This window comes from Pinus tabuliformis, chromosome 8 (genome assembly GCF_031772625.1).
Source record: "Pinus tabuliformis cultivar Carrire ecotype Pingquan chromosome 8, CPIR1, whole genome shotgun sequence".
Taxonomy (NCBI): domain Eukaryota; kingdom Viridiplantae; phylum Streptophyta; class Pinopsida; order Pinales; family Pinaceae; genus Pinus; species Pinus tabuliformis.
Genome location: NC_142294.1, coordinates 519,537,287 through 519,555,125, shown reverse-complemented (window position 1 = coordinate 519,555,125; position 17,839 = coordinate 519,537,287). Strand labels below are relative to the sequence as shown.

Below are 17,839 nucleotides of genomic sequence, written 5' to 3'. Positions count from 1 at the left end.
CAGGATTTGCCCGGAAGTGGCACATTTAAGTTCCGGATTTGCTCGGTGGTGGCATATTGACTGAGTGGCTAACGTGTACATGGGAGCTTTGTGCTCGTAGGAGCAGGTGGACTGCAGTAACACCTGGCTCACAGTCTCAGATATTGGTGTGTCTGAGTAGAAGGGGGTCGGCACACTTTTCTATCTAACAGTTGCGTCGAAAAGTGCAATCAGCGCAATTGTTTGCGATTGTTATTTGGACATGAATATTTGGCTTAGAAAGGCACTGATCTCTCTTTGTTTTTGGAAGTTCTGCACATGCAATTCGCCCGATGGTGGGGGATTTGTAGGGACATATATGCAGTGATAACGGTCGACAGAATCATGTATGTGAATCACTATCATGACAAGTAGTCATTAAGGGGGGAGTTAGAAATAATTAATTCCTACTTGTCTATGGTTGTAATTCTCCATTTGAGGAGTTTGTTCCTACATAATAGGAATCAGCTAGAATATAGTTTCTCCTAGTTTAGTGTGTGGTTGAGAGAATCTCTCAACCACACTAATGTATGTCTAAGAAAGAATTCCTATCTTGAGACTTTTGTTTGTATAAATATGTGTGTAATTTCCTTGATTCATAATATATATAATTTGATTAGAGTTTGTTGTGTGCTATTTTATCTATTCGGCTAAGATTTATTGCGATGCTTGTGAAGTATCTCGTGGATACAAAGTAAGTTGACAAAAAACCAAATTTCCCAGTATTATGAAGTTCCCATAAAACAAAAACCAGTATAATTGAATCTTGTTAAATTTGGCTATGAGTTATCGTCATGCTTTTGAAGGAGTCCAAGGGACCGCACTAGTTTTTCATATAGCTGGGCGGCAAAATAGTCCCTCGAGCCATTCCCACAGCATTGACACACACATACGTTACTTTATTTGCAGTCGAAGTTATCTCAACATTTGTCAAAGTAATTCCTGTGCAAGCAACTGTCTTGCTGCACGAAAAGTTCACAGCCACATCGGTCGATGAAGTTCCCTGTATATTTCTATACGCGACATCTTGTATTTGCACTGCGGATGGTTGCACACAACAACATGACGCACAGTATTATTGATACCAAACAATAATACCAAACTTCAAAACCAATTTGTCTAAATATTATTGCAGTATAACATAGTTTTTACCTCTATGCATTTAGTGGAGACCAGATGTCCGTAGGTGAGGTTTATATTATATATTATCGACTTATATATATATATATATATATATATATATTAACCATTATTTTATATTACAATAAAATGAAACACAATTGTTTTTTTAGAGAATTTGTATGAAGTTTGATGGTTGGAATCAGCGACGTTTAGTGTTATAGGGGTCTCTCTTAGTTGGGTGAGATTTCCGGAATTACCAAATTCCGTGATTACCGATTCTTTACCTAAGGATGAAATTCTATGTAGTTACCAATTACTAACCCGATTAATAGTATTTACAAGATAAAATAAATGGGAAATTTATCCTATATTATCTGTGCTTAAACAAGTATTTTGGAATTAACGTTGATGGACTTCAAAATGATATTTCAACAACGGCGGGAACTAAACTCATATTAAGTCGTATTCAGTCTATATATTTTAGTGGGGCATGTTGGGAAAATATGGAAATGCCCAGAATGGTTAGTTGATCACCTGAATTTTACAAGGTGAAGCGGAATCGCAATAGTACTGATCAATGATAATCAGATTCTTAACATTATGAACAACTATGTCTTCAAATACGATATTGCCAGAACCGCCCTGTATATTTACAAAAGCATGAATTCTGTTATAACCATCCTAGATAATTCAGATTAATATCAATTACGAACTGCAGTTCATTGCCGTATGAATAGGAATAATTAAAGGAGCCATACACCTGTTAAACCAACCTGCCAAGTCTTGATTCTGGCTCCGTTGGATGTTTCGACAAAAGTGATGTTTTGGACAGAATGTCATCAATTTGGGCTTCTTCTCCATTCTTTCCCAAACTTCCAATGCTGCACAAGAGAAGAAGTACAATTTAGATTTCATCTTTACTGATTGTATTTTCTGCAGGATAAGATCCAAAATGCTTATCTCACCTGATGCCATGGCCTGGGCCACACTTTATGTTTTTGATATTAATAGTAGATGAGCCCGACGAAATGGAAATGCAATCATCCCCTGATATAGAGTATTTATAATCATTGTTACCAAGACCTTTTATGTTTATTATGCGTTTGCCAATCTGAACATTAACTAAGTGAAATTAAGATTTGCACTTATAGGCTATAGCAGCTGCGGTGAGATAGATATATGCTAGATGGATATTGACTGATTTATTATTAAGAAAATGGATCTATGCTATATGGTAATATGTGAATAAACAAGTTAACGCAAACCAGTGAAATCACTAACTTCTAACCTGTCTGGATGACACAGTTGTTTATTTGGGCATTCTTAACTCTTTGTAAATGAATACCATCAGTGTTTGGGCTTTGTTCAGAAGCTTGTATCTGAAGCCCGCTTAATTGGATATCAGAAGAGTCGACCACTACGAGATGCATTCGTTGGCTATAGACAGATTGCAAATTTTTTATCAAAACAGTTGAACGTCCACTAATAGTCATTGCCTGTAAGACCAACCCAAAATCCAAACAACCGGATGAGCACAGCCTTGAATTAAAATTTACAGAAAGATTAAAAAAATCGTTTATAACAAGGTGATCATTACGTCTTTTTTCAAGCAAGTAAACAAGGTAATCAAGATAAGATTGCCATCTGGAAACAAACCGGTGGAGCTGCATCCAAGCAACCTGCACACAAGAAATTTGACGTGATTAATATAAATTGAAGGAGCCGGTTTATACTACTAATTTATTGTTTAATCATAATGGTAAGTGTTGGGCAGGGGAAAGATTTTGGAGTCGGTGGAGTCGAACGCGGAAGAGATGGAATATTATAGAGGATTGCGACAGGATTTTCAATGGGGGCTGACCTGGAGGATAAGAGCGGCGTATGGAAGGAGATTGTCAGTGCCATGTGTGCATCGTTTATTGGGCAAATGACTGGTGTGTATTGGGCAAATGACTGAAACCTTTTGTGTGGTTTAACAGGACCACCCATTTTTAAGTGGCCACTTGTACACAACAGCGAGGTGAAACACAACAGTTAAAGGGAACCCTTACTTGTTGTTTGTTAACCTTGCAGGATTTAGACCACCAATCTTGGCCTTAGACAATCAATGACACCGCCACCTTCTATGGTCAACCCAGATATACCATAAAATCGAATCCACAGATTCAGTTCACTGCTATTCCATGCAGATGGTTTATTGGGTGCAACTATTGTTCCAGCAATCTGCAAATTTATGATTTTAGTAAATAATTTAATATAGAATTTTCATGATCATCTTAAAAACATACAATCTAATATTCAACTTTCTTACCTCTACTGAAATATGATGTTGGGTATTTTTCATGGGAAAATACCAAAAACCAAGATTCAAACACAGAGGCAATGCTGTGTTTTACCTCCACAGGATCTTTTTGTGCACAGGAAAGCTTAAAAAAAAAAAATTCACTGAGAAACAGAGTATTTCACCACCATAAAAACATTTCTATTAAAAAAAATTGATACAAACTTCATCCTCTTTTACTGAGAGGGATTTACCACTGTAAAATCCTTTTTACATTCACTGCTGTGAAAAACACCTTACTGTTGTAATAAAAATTTACATAAGTTTACTGCTGTAAAACAATTTCATTATACGCTCATGGATATTACAAAAACCTTCAGCACATAAAACATTACAAACTCAGTTCTCATTTCACCTTGCGTTTTCACCGTTCCATTACAAAAAAAATCAAAACAAAACATTACAGAATATATCTTGTGCACTGCTGTGCATACATCCTCTGGTTCTTCACGCTGCTGCGAACACCAATGTTCTTTTCCTCCCGTGTGCAACAACCACAAAACGAGCACACTTCATTTGTTATATTGTTCATTACAAAATGGTCAACGCACTTAAAAAAAATACAACACGTTTTTATGAACATTAATACATGCCATATAAAAAAAAATTAACTATCCACCTACATATATGACACTTCATTGATTAGAAGGTATGGTCAACCAAAATTGACATTCACTCCACGCAATCCTTGATTTAATGCGGGCCCATATGCAACTTCAGACGATCGACGGTGGAGAGCGATGGAAGCAATCGAACGGTGGAGAAGAATATCGGAAGGCCTCATGCTACAAAACTTTAGCTTCCGATAAATTATGTTGACTGATGTCAGGTGAGTGACACGCGTCTGCACCAAATCGCATCGGAGCCAAAAATACGGAAACTGCTTTATGCTGGAAGGTGGTGCGATATGCTCTGGGCGGTTTGTGGTTTTGTTCGGTGGTTTTGGGGAGCGCAGTACGGCTGCGTTGAAATTACGACTTCAACACTCCCCTTTAATTTCAACAGCTGGGCATTCGGTCATACCGAGACACTTCCTCAAAAATTCAAAGCTTTTCTGATCCAATGGCTTTGTCAAGATGTCTGCTACCTGTTCTTGAGTCCTGCAATGTTCTAAGATAATTTCTCCATTGTTCACCAATTCTCTGATGTAGTGAAACCTTGTATCAATGTGTTTCGTTCTCTTATGAAACACTGAATTATTTGACAATGCAATAGCTGAGCTATTGTCACAAAAGATCACTGTCGCTTTTGCCTTCTCTTGGCCTAAGCTTCTCAACATTCTTCTCATCCACACTGCTTGACATGCTACTGCTGTAGCTGCCACATATTCAGCCTCTGCTGTAGACAATGCTACAATGGACTGCTTCTTAGAAGCACATGAAATGGCTCCTGAACCCATATGAAAAACACAGCCAGAAGTGCTTTTCTGATCATCTACACTTCCAGCCCAATCACTATCAGTGTATCCAACCAAATCTGAATGTTCTGAGATAGTATATAAAATTCCAAACATTTTGGTACCTTTCACATACCTCAAAATTCTTTTTGCTGCCTACCAATGTGCCTCCTTTGGCCTCTCCATGAATCTAGAAATTAAACTAACAGCATACATAATGTCAGGCTTAGTAGCTGTTAAATACATAAGGCTGCCAACAATACTCTTGTACAAACTAGGATCAAAATCCTTGTTGTTGTCCTCTCTGCTGAGCTTTAATCCCATTACTGTGGGAGTGATCGCTGCCTTGCATTCTTGCATGTTAAATCTGCCCAATGCTTGATTTATATATCTTGCTTGTGAGATAAAAATTCCTTTTTCATTTTGATCTACTTCTATGCCTAAGAAGTATCTCAAGAAACCCATGTCAGTCATTTCAAATTCCTCTTTCATGACTGATTTAAAATTCTTAATGAGCTGGTCATCATTACCTGTGAAAATAACATCATCAACATATAAGACAACAATTAAAATTTTACCATCCTTTTCCTTGATGTAGACTGTGGGTTCTCCTTCACATTTGTCAAATTCATTATCCAATAGATATGAATATATCCTGCTGTACCATGCTCTTGGCGCTTGCTTCAGCCCATAAAGAGCTTTCTTCAATTTGCACACTTTGTGCTCTTCACCTTTCTTCTCATAGCCGAGAGGCTGTTCAATGTACACCTCTTCTTTTAACACTCCATTTAGGAATGTTGACTTCACGTCCATTTGGTAGACTTTCCATTTGTTTTGAGCTGTTATGGACAACACTGCTCTCACGGTTTCCATTCTTGCAACTGGGGCGAAAGTCTCCTCATAATCTCTTCCATACTGCTGCTTGTAGCCTTTGACAACCAGCCTTGCCTTGTGCCTTTCTATCTTGCCTTCAGCATTGCTCTTGGTCTTGTAAATCCATTTTACTCCAATGACTTCTTTGCCTTTTGGTAGCTCAACCAAATCCCATGTTTGGTTTCTCTCTATGGCATTCATCTCCTCATCCATAGCTTCTATCCATTTCCTATCTTTAATTGCATCTTCGAAATGAATAGGATCATCAACATGACAATACAAGGCAAACAAAGAATTCATTCCTTCATCATAAATGTCACTTAGATTTCTAAATTTCTTACCTCTTTCACTTGGTGTGCAAGTGCTTGAAGATGCACTTGAATTTCCTCCTTGTGGTGTGCTTGGAGAAGCACTTTCATTTATCCTCAATGGTGTCCCTTGCTGTCCTTGTGTTGGCGCTGCTGTTTGGGGATGCATTTTAGCCACCTCCTCTTCATCTTCATCATGAGACAAACAGTTCTTGATATTCACTCTTTTCTCTATGCTTCCATCCCAAGCTTCTTCCTCAATGAATTGAACATCCCTGCTTACAAAGAACTTCTTGGTAGATGGGATGTACAGCCTGTAGGCTTTGGATTCATCACTGTATCCAATGAAGATGCATTTCTCCCCTTTGCTGTCCAACTTCCTCCTTAGCTGATCTGGTATGTGTGCATAGGCCACACACCCAAAAACTCTCATGTGGGTGACTCCTTGCTTTCTCCCACTCCATGCCTCTTCTGGCACTTTGTTCAAGACTGCTTTTGTAGGACACCTGTTCAATATATAAACTGCACAATGTACAGCTTCAGCCCAATACTTATTTGGCAAATGCTTTGCCTTCAACATGCTCCTTGCCATCTCCATGATGGTTCTGTTTTTCCTTTCAGCAACTCCATTTTGCTGCGGAGTGTACCGAGTTGTGAACTGTTTATGTATTCCATTTTCTCTACAAAACTTTAGGAATTCATTTGAGATATACTCACCTCCTCTATCAGTTCTCAATACTTTTATGTGCAGCCCGCTTTGGTTCTCCACAAGTGCTTTGAAATTTTGGAATTTCTCAAAGACTTCACTTTTGTTCTTGAGGAAATATATCAAAGTCTTTCTTGTAAAATCATCAATGAATGTCAAGAAATATAGGCTTCTAGCTAATGATGGAGCTTGCATTGGTCCACACAAATCTGAGTGGATAATCTCTAAGGGTGTCTTTGCCCTTATGCTCTTCCCTGATGGAAAACTTTCTCTGTGTTGTTTTCCCAAAATGCAGCCTTCACATAGGCTGTCAGGTTTCTCTATCAATGGTAATCCCTTTACCATTCATTTTCTGCTCAATAAGTTTAGGCCTCCAAAATTTAGATGCCCAAATCTCAAGTGCCATAACCAGTTCTCATCCTTTGGCACACTTTGGAAGGCCTCTTGGGTGACTGCTGCCATTTCCCTTTTGTTTTTCATGTCTGCCCTGATCCGGAGAGGGAACATCCTGTTCTTTGTCATCTTCACTTCAGCAATGCATCTTTTGCTGGGTGGTATATCCATGATGGTGCATACATCATTTTTAAAGAAAACATTGTACCCCTTATGGACAAGCTGTCAAATACTCAAGAGATTACATCTCATTCCGGGGACATAGTATACATCTGCTATGGTTTTCCTTTCTCCTTGCTTTGAAAATATTTTTACTTCTCCTTTTCCCATAACAGACACTTTACTATCAGTTCCTAGTGTGACTTCTGATTTCACATTTTTATCTAGGGCAGAAAAGAAGGCTATGTTTCTGGTCGTATGGTTGTTGCAACCTGAGTCTAAAAACCATATGTCTTCACTATTTGTTTCAGCCATGTTACAGGCTAACAACACATTATTTTGACTGTTGTTTTCTCTAGTGACATTTGCATTTTCTCTATTGTTCATATCATGCTGCTTCTTCCTACATTCACTGGCATAATGACCATATTTTTTACAATAATAGCATTGGACATTGGATTTTTCATACCTTTGTCCTTGAGCATGATGTTGTCCTCTTTGTTGGCTCCTGCCTTGGCCTTGGTTCTGATTTGGATTGCTGCCTCTTCCTTGAGCATTTGCTGGGCTGTTCCTTCCACCTCTGTTCTGGCTTCTGCCTCTTCCTCTTTTGTTTCCTCTGCCTTGACCTCTTCCTCTTCCAAAGGACATCTGGGTCTTGAAGGCTTGCTCAAGAGATGAGTTTTCATTCCTACTCAACCTCTGCTCATGTGTTATCAGTGATGCATGTAGCTCATCAACTGAATAGTTTGAGAGATCCTTTGTCTCTTCAATGGTGGTGACTATGGCATCAAACCTTGAGGGTAAGACCCTCAATATTTTCTCCACAACCCTTCTATCTTCAATGGTTTCTCCATGAATTCTCATTTGTGTGATTACACCAATCACATGAGTGAAGAATGAGTCAATGTTATCTGACTCCTTCATGCACAGATTCTCAAAATCTTTTCTCAGCAATTGTAGTTTTGTTGTCTTCACTCTCTGCATACCTTGATAGGCTGTCTTGAGGGTTTGCCATGCTTCATTTGCTGTCTTAGCTGCTCCTAACCTTGGAAACACACTCTGGTCTACTGCTAGATACAACAACATACAGGCTTTTGAATCCTTCTTCCTATTTCTCTTCAGCTGATCTCTCTCTCCCTGAGTTAATGCATTGAACTCATTTTCATCTGCTGGTTCTTCAAACCCAGATTCAACTATTTCCCATAAGTCTTGGGAAGCAAGCAAGGCTTTCATAGTTATTGACCAGTAGTCATAGTTCTTCCCATTAAACTGTGGGAGCTGGGTATTAAACATACCCATACCAGTGTTTGTGCTAGCCATTCTTTGACTGTGTATTTTAAAAACTGACTGTCTCTTTAGTAACAAACAAGATAGTTATGAAGAATACCTGAATCCTTCGTTGTCTGAGTCTTTTGTCTGCCTGAGAAATTTTGTTGCAGCAACAACCTTCTCCCTTCAGCTTCTTTAACTTCTTTAAAGAGCCTAAGCCTGCTCTGATACCACTGTTGGGTATTTTTCATGGGAAAATACCAAAAACCAAGATTCAAACACACAGAGGCAATGCTCTGTTTTACCTCCACATGATCTTTTTGTGCACAGGAAAGCTTAAAAAAAAAATTTCACTGAGAAACAGAGTATTTCACCACCATAAAAACATTTCTATTAAAAAAAATTGATACAAACTTCATCTTCTTTTACTGAGAGGGATTTACCACTGTAAAACCCTTTTTACATTCACTGTTGTGAAAAACACCTTACTGCTGTAATAAAAATTTACATAAGTTTATTGCTGTAAAACAATTTCATTATACGCTCATGGATATTACAAAAACCTTTAGCACATAAAACATTACGAGCTCAGTTCTCATTTCACCTTGGGTTTTCACCGTTCCATTACAAAAAAAATCAAAACAAAACATTACAAAATATATCTTGTGCACTGCTGTGCATACATCCTCTAGTTCTTCACGCTGCTGCGAACACCAATGTTCTTTTCCTCCCGTGTGCAACAACCACAAAACGAACACACTTCATTTGTTATATTGTTCATTACAAAATGGTCAACACACTTAAAAAAAATACAACACGGTTTTATGAACATTAATACATGCCGTATAAAAAAAACTTAACTATCCACTTACATATATGACACTTCATTAATTAGAAGGTATGGTCAACCAAAATTGACATTCACTCCACGCAATCCTTGATTTAATGCGGGCCCATATGCAACTTCAACGATCGACGGTGGAGAGCGATGGAAGCAATCGAACGGTGGAGAAGAATATCGGAAGGCCTCATGCTACAAAACTTTAGCTTCCGATAAATTACGTTGGCTGATCTCAGGTGAGTGACACGCGTCTGCACCAAATCGCATCGGAGCCAAAAATACGGAAACTGCTTTACGCTGGAAGGTGGTGCAATATGCTCTGGGCGGTTTGTGGTTTTGTTCGGTGGTTTTGGGGAGTGCAGTACGGCTGCGTTGAAATTACGACTTCAACATATGAGACTGGCAAGGGCCAAGAAACGTCATTGGCTTAATTAGAAATATCTTCCCCAATCATACTTCCGCAACACCGCGTTGGAAGATGCCATGCATGCTGCTTCCCATGCTTCTATGAATGCCTATAAATCACAAATGAGAAACAATACGTAGGTATTATAAGAACGATAATAATCTAATAAAATTTTCTTGTTTGCGAAAGAAAGGATTTAACTAGTTCTCTGAAAGGAATAGGCACATATCTTTGGCCTAGTGCATCAATACTAAACAGATTTTAAGCGTGAAAATAAAACACAGGTAAAGACCGTGGGAGGGAATTTTCCTAAAATCTAAGAGTTCTGTCAAAGGGACGGTATTAATTTAAAAAGGTGCGCGCCCACTGGCACCCAAGATTAACGATGAATATATGCGAAGTGCATCAAACTTTACAACAAAAATATCAAATGAATATTGAATCTATATAATTGATTAAAAAACATTCACCGTCGGATCATCTTTTAAACTGCTGGCATGTGCACCGTAGTCCATGACATTGAATATCGGTGAAGCGCTGGAATCACTTTTGCTCAGCACCTTTCTATGAGTAGCCCAACTTGAATCCACCATTAACAGCGCCATAATAGCAGCAACTGAAGCGAATGTAGTCTGCACATAATTTATTTGTTCAAAACGACTCGTAATTTTTTCACGCACAGAAAATTAGAAATCACAAACATTGTTTGCAAGGAATTACCACCAATTTGAAATCCAGCGCGATAGTTCGGAGGTCGAACCCTCGTTGTAGCCGATAGGTGCTCGAAACTTGTTTCATGGAAGGTAGGAGAGCGGGGATTTTATAGTGCCAGAAACTTGTTTTTGGTTTGCTTTTTCTTCTTTCTACCTAAACCTTGATAGGCTCGGGTTGGTCCATTTTATTTTTTCAAACGCATTGTGGGCATAAAAATTGAGCCAACTCTCACTGGGCATTGAGGAATCTCATGTTGCTGTAACATATTCAAATACCAGAGGACAAGGAATAGTTTGATGGTTATTCATTTTTCGGAGCCTCCATACTTGATTTTATCAATATTTCACGCCAACTGAATAATTTGAACGCTGAGCTTCTGCCTTTCCACTATCGAATCGAATGATGAAATTAACCTACTACAAATGTGAAAATGATAATATCCGAGAGTCGTAGTACCCCCCGCATTATTCGTGGCTGCTGACAAAAATCTTAACTTGTGTATATTGATTGATGGAGGTATTTTCTGAACATTCTCATTCCATTTCCGATTCTTACGGAGAGACTGAAATGAGTCACTCTCTTTGACCTGATACGGTGATGGGCCGTAGATTGCGTTTCTTCTTCAGAAGTCTTCATGGAAGGGGGCCTAGTTGTTATCTGCATGTCATCTGTGATGCGTTACTTCTTTCGCATTATTTCTACAACGGTGTACCTAGATGTGATCTTGGTGTTTGGATGCTTGGTCTCTCACCTATGGAAATTAAATCGAATCGGTGACTTTATTGGGGTTGAAATATGGTTGGCATTGTAATAAAATGTATTTTTTTCCTGGGTAGCATTCATGCATTTTTTTTTTCATTCGTTGTAATTTTCTTCTCCCTCGTTATATTTTACATGGTAAGTGTAATTATATATTTTATTGTTAGGGTTGTTGGTTATTATTGTATATTTTATTGTTAGGGTTATTGGTTATTATTAGATACAATTGGTTTGTAGAAGGTTGTTTAGACCTAGTTAAATGTTAGGGTTGTTGGTTATTATTATATATTTAATTGTTAGGGTTATTGGTTATTATTAGATACAATTAGTTTGTAGAAGGTTGTTTAGACCTAGTTAAATGTGGATGATTTTTTCTTACGAATTATTTTTAGATAAATTACTCTTTGGTAAGATATATATATTTTTTTAAATGAGTGATTTTGTGTTTAAAATAATCTGCTTGTTTTACGATGTATTTATATTTGTATTATTACATTGCTTAATAAAAAGTGCTCCTCAAAAAATTGTGTAATAATGTCTATTTTCTTGTATTTTTACACAGAGGAGGTCTACTCCCCACTCCCTCATGAGCACGCCCATAGAAACAAAAAATTAGTAGTAGATATCTTTGTTGTGAGCATTAGAATAAGTTGTTTTTCCACCATTTGAACATTGAATACATTTGTTGCTAAGGAGCTAAGAGATTTGTAAAGGGCTTGGCTATACTCTTAAACTAGCATACGTTCTAGGATAGGGACACTCCTAAAGCACGCTATGTTTTGGGATAGGGGCATTCATAAATGGAAAACAAAATATGAGAAGGGTGGCAGGTCATTATCGCATACTCAGGGCACTACATTACTCAACACTCATTTGAATTCATTAGGTTAACAATGTCTTAGATATATATATATAGGATTAAGTTATTGTTCAAAAAATTCCTAAAATATAGGATTCGCCAACTCATCAAAGATTAATTAAGAAAGCAGTGCTAATGACACATAAGAAGTTTTAGTTATAGGATAATCTTCTAGATTTCTCCATTATTCCAACACTTCCCTTAATGGAGAATTGTGATTTCCACCTCTCTTGTACCATCATTACTCTAGAGTTTGACATTCTTTTGTAATGGTATTGGTACTACCACACATTGGTTTTTTTTAATCTTTTGTAACTCCTTGGTATATTTACTCTGTGTAACCAATGTTTATTCACCTTTTCTCCATATCTCAAGTCCTAATCAATAATTCAATTCATCAATGTCTTTCATTTCAAACTCTTATGAGAATTGTCCTTTAACTTCATTAATTAACTTAGAAACATTGCTTGTTATAATAAGATCATTAGCATAAATAGGAATCATAGTAAAATTCCCTTTTTGATATATATACTTTTTCTTTTCATAAATACTCTATGAAGAAAGAAAGAATCAATCTTCACATACTGTGATCTTGGTGCCTAGTTCAATCCATATATTGCTTTCTTTAAGTTGCACACAAGGTTCTTTTGACCCTTTTTAAGAAGACTTTTTGGCTAAACAAGGTATACTTCTTGTTTGAGTTCCCCATTCATGAAGACAAACATCTAGCTGATGTAGTTTCCATTTATTTTTTGTAGCTAAAACATTCATTAATCGAATTGTATTTTAATTAGCTACAAATGCAAAAGGTTCTACATAATCAATTCCCTCTTTTTGTGAGTATCCTTTTGGAATTAACCTAGCTTTATGTTTATATATATTGCCATCAACTTTAAATTTAGGTTTGAATTACCATTTGGATACAATGGGTACCTTATTTTCATGAAATTCCATTAAACATCAAGTATCTTTATTCGTTATACACTCATATTCTTCCTTCATTTCATCTCTCCACTCTTTATGCTCATTAGATTCTTCAAAATTCAAAGGTTTTATGGAATTTATAATTTGTCATTAAGGTGTAATATTTAAATCTTACTGGTGGTTGAGTTTAATGAAATGATCTTGTTGGTACTTAGTTTATTTCAACTCTTCTCTTGCTTCATGTCAATCATATCTTCCTCTTGATTACACTATGGTTGCTACAAGTGTCAATGCCATTGGATTCTTCCTCTTTCTATTCATGCTTATCAGCTACTTCCTCTTTTACATGATCATATTGATAAGCAATATGCCGTCCAACATACCTATCATTCTCATGGCCTTCTCCTGCAAGCACATGAAATAATGCATATCTTCATGCAAAAATTTTATGTGTGCTAGGATCAAACAACTTATATGATTTATGATCAAAACAATAACCTATGAAAAATCACTTGATAGCTTTTGCATCAAGATTCCTCCTATCTTCCTTCTGAACATGAGAAAATATTTTTCTTTCGAAGATTATAAAATGAATTATTGTTGGTTTATAACAATAAAGTGCTTGAAAAGGAGTCTTATGATATAAGCATTTAGTTTGACTTCTAATTTTGAAGTAAACAATAGTGAAAAATCTTCAACCTAGAAAGAATTGGCAAGATTGCTACCTCTTAACATGCTCCATGCACATTCTACCAGGCTTCTATTCTTCCTTTTAGCTACACCATTATGTTATGGAGTATATGGTAATGTGTATTGTTGTACAATTTCATGGGAACTCTAGTACTTGATGAATTCAATTGAAATATATTCTCCCCCTCTATCTAATCAAAAGATATTGATGTGTTTTCTTGTTTTCTTTTCAACCAATTTTTGAACTCCTTAAAATATTGAAATACATCACTCTTCCTTCTCATGATGTATATTTAGCAAAAATCATCAATAAATATCAATAAGTAATATGCTTCACCTAATAATCTAGTCTGCATAGGACCACATACATATGTATGCCCCAAGTTCTATAACATATCTATTCATTTTATCTATATGAGTAGGTAACTCTTCCCTATTCATCTTCCCTAATACGCACCCCTCACATGTAGAATATTCATTCTTAAGTGTTGGAAGCACTTCTACCATTCCTCATTTTTTATGTAGGAATATGTCATGATAAGTAATGTGGTCATGCCTTTGATGCTAAAGATTTTTGTTGTCATTGTTTTTGGTGCCAATTCTTGATGATTTTTGGTTGTCACATTGAGCTTAATAAACCTCCAATTCAAATTCCCATTGCAATGACCTCGAATAGATCGTACATGTCTTTCACCGCATAATGTGAATTTACAAATTCCACTTTGAAATCCTGATATGTTATGGTATAGACTGCGTTAATTTTATTTAACAATGGTATCTTCTATGCTTAGCACAATTTACTTCAATGTTCCTTTAGCAGCCCAATAACAATTTCCAATTATTTCCAATAGCAATCACATTAACCATTAATCACATTGAAACTAAATGTAGATAGAACACAAAACAAAATGCAGAAGACAATACAAGGAAAGAGAACAATGGATTTGGCAGATCTAAAGGAAAAACCCTAATGTGGGGAAAACCCATTGATCAATTCCTCCTATTATTAAATCAAAATTTCAATAGAGAGAGAGTATAAAAGTCAAATTTACTTGACCAATAAAAAGTCAAAACACCCTTGTACATTTATATAGTCAATTGTAATCAAACCTCATCCCTAACTAGAAGGTCAACACTGGTCAAAACAACAGTCAAACACCTCCTTCAAAACTCGGTCAAAGGAAGTCAAACTCAAGCTCTAATAGTGGTCAAAGTCAACTAAAAGAGTCACAAATTTTTTTATCAAACTCTTTCAGGTCTGTGGTCAACATAGGTCAAACTACCCATAAAACCTTGATTTCCATCTCAGACGATGTAGCCTAAGAAAATGAAAATTCTTACCCAAAAACTGCAATAAAAAATGGTCAATATCATGTCGGTAAATGCTAGTCAAACAATATGAAATTATGAAATTTAGCCCAGAAAAATTCGACCTTCTTGCGACATGTGAGACAGAGAGAGGCTGCCCAATAGATGTAAGAACCAATCCGATGAAGAGAGATAAAAATGTTTGAGTGACAGATGTCCAAATGAGGTGTGAGGTCTCTTGTATTTATACAATTCATTGTGGCTAAAGAGACACATCCATTTGGTTTCTTGAGCCTAAATAATGATGAAGCCAACTTGATCAATTTCCACATGAGTGGTAATAAATTCAAAATCACACTTCTGCTTTTCCAGATGAGATCATCTTTATATCAATATTGGACTTGTCGAAAAGAGGAATCCAATGCAATCATCATCTCCATAAAAGAGTTGTCCCAAGGTCGAATTTGGCCCTAGTTTCCAATTTTTAACAAACTAAGATTAAATTCTTCTTAAAAATAGGCAAATGCATCACATTAAGAATTAGTTTAACACAACCATTATGTAATGTCACTGATATGTCACCATACCATTTATTTCGTGTACATGATCATATCCAAGATATATGTTTGTACCATTATTAGTTTCCTTAAAGTTCTAAAACCAATGCTTATTATAGGACATATAAATCGAGGCTCCAAAATAAACAAACCAAGTATTTTTATCATATATTTTAGTATATAGTGAAACATATATAACACACAATCTAAAGGTTTTGATTTCATCATTCATTATTTCTCCTTTATTAACAAAATTACTAGTGTGCCTCCTATTTGTATGTCTAGACTCATGTTATTTCCTTTTCGTGCAATCTCTAGAGTAGTGTCCAAACTTGACACAATAATGAAATTTAATATCAACATTTGGAAATGCCATACTTGGTTGTGGTTTCGAAAATGGTGACTTACCAAATCATGGCTTTCCATGTGGTGAATTTCCTCCTTTATTACCATCCTAAGGCTTCCTCTTGAATGGCGGTTTCCCTTTTTCCCTTAATACCAAATAAAAACTTTGAGATTTAAGGTTCCTTTACCTTTCTTCCTATTGCATAAATATCCTCAAGAAGTGGTAAAATGTGGGATCCTTCTCGCCTTTTGTATGTCCTATGATGAACATTTAATACTCATCTTGCATTCCATTTAAGGTTATAGTGACTAGGTCAGTGCTAAATACTTCTTCACCTATACCTTGAAGAGTATATTTAAAGTCCTTAATTCATGAAATAAAATTACTAATGCTTTTATTTTCTTCCATTTTATAGAGAAAATCTTTCTCTTATAGACAAGAGTCAATTTTTACTCTTTAGTTCATACAATTCCTTGCATGTTTTGCATGTCTCATTCAATGTATTTTAATCTTTTATATGCATTATAATGTTTTCTTTTAGAGACATTCTCAGTAGCACTTTCGCCATAGTATCTCTCTTATCCCATTCTTAAATTGATTTACTTGTAGCTCCTGCAGCTTCCTCTGGATTCACTTCATCGACACATGCTATCAACTAGACATTGTATCCTTCAACCAATGTCTACCTTTTAAACTTCCAATTCATGTGATTGGTGTCATCCAAATTGTTTTCTTTATTTATATATGATTATGATAAATAATTAGCCTTATACAACTTTCAAATCAATGAACTATTTTTGAGGCCACACCCAACAATGGACTATTTAAAAAGAAGAAGAAATAATTTAATAAAATTTCAAATAACTTTAAACCAAGTTTATGAAATTCCATAGCAGTTGATTCTGTAGTCACTCCTCACTTACTTCCACACCTTCATTCATCAAGGATATAACATTTTGCGATAATTCCAATGTCTTCACTCTTCAATATGTATACTCCTTTTGAATGGTAGTTTCCCTTTTTTCCTTAGCACCAAATTATAACTTTGATATTTAAGGCTTCTTTGCCCTTCTTCCTCTTGCATAAGTATGACTACCAAATCATCAAATGTGGGACCCTTCTCCCTTGCTATAAGACCTATGATGAACATTTGAAACTAATCTAGATTCCATTTAAGGTTATAGTTATTAGGTCAGTGAAAGATATTTCTTCACCTATATCTCCAAGAGTATCTTTAAATTACTTCAATCTTGAAATATAATTGTTGGTGCTTCCATTTTATTCCATTTCAATAGACAAAATATTACACTTTATAGATAGGAGTCAAATTTTATTCTTCAATTCATACAAATCCTTGAGAATTTTATAGGTATCATTTGATGTCTTGCAATCTTTGATATGCAGTATAATATTGTCTGTTACAGACAGTCTTAGAAGAACTTTCACCATAGTCTCTCTCTTCTCCCAATCTTGAATTGATTTAGTTGTAGGTCCTACACCTTTTTTTGGCTTCACTTCATCACCACTTTCTATCGACCAGAAATTGTATCCTTTCATCAATATTTTCATTTTAAACATCCAATTCATGCAATTAGTGCCATTAACCTTGGTTTCTTTGTTTAGGTATGATTCTTATAAAAAGATAGCCATATCCAACTTTCAAATTAATCAATAGTTTTTGAGGCCACACACAACAATGGAATATTTAAAAAGAATCATAAACAAATTAAGAAAAGTTAAAATATCATCAAACCATGTTTATGCAATTTTGTAGCAGTTGATTTTGTCATTGGGCGCATAAACCTACGGATTTGGGGAGGCATGCACACAAGAAATACAAAAGGTGGTCA

At 36.0% G+C, this 17,839-nt stretch overlaps 1 pseudogene; it reads right to left on the bottom strand.

The window, feature by feature from the left end:
• Positions 1 to 841: 841 nt before the first annotated feature.
• On the bottom strand, positions 842 to 10,630 carry LOC149236432 (polygalacturonase-like; annotated as a pseudogene).
• Between the last annotated feature and the right edge of the window lie 7,209 nt (positions 10,631 to 17,839).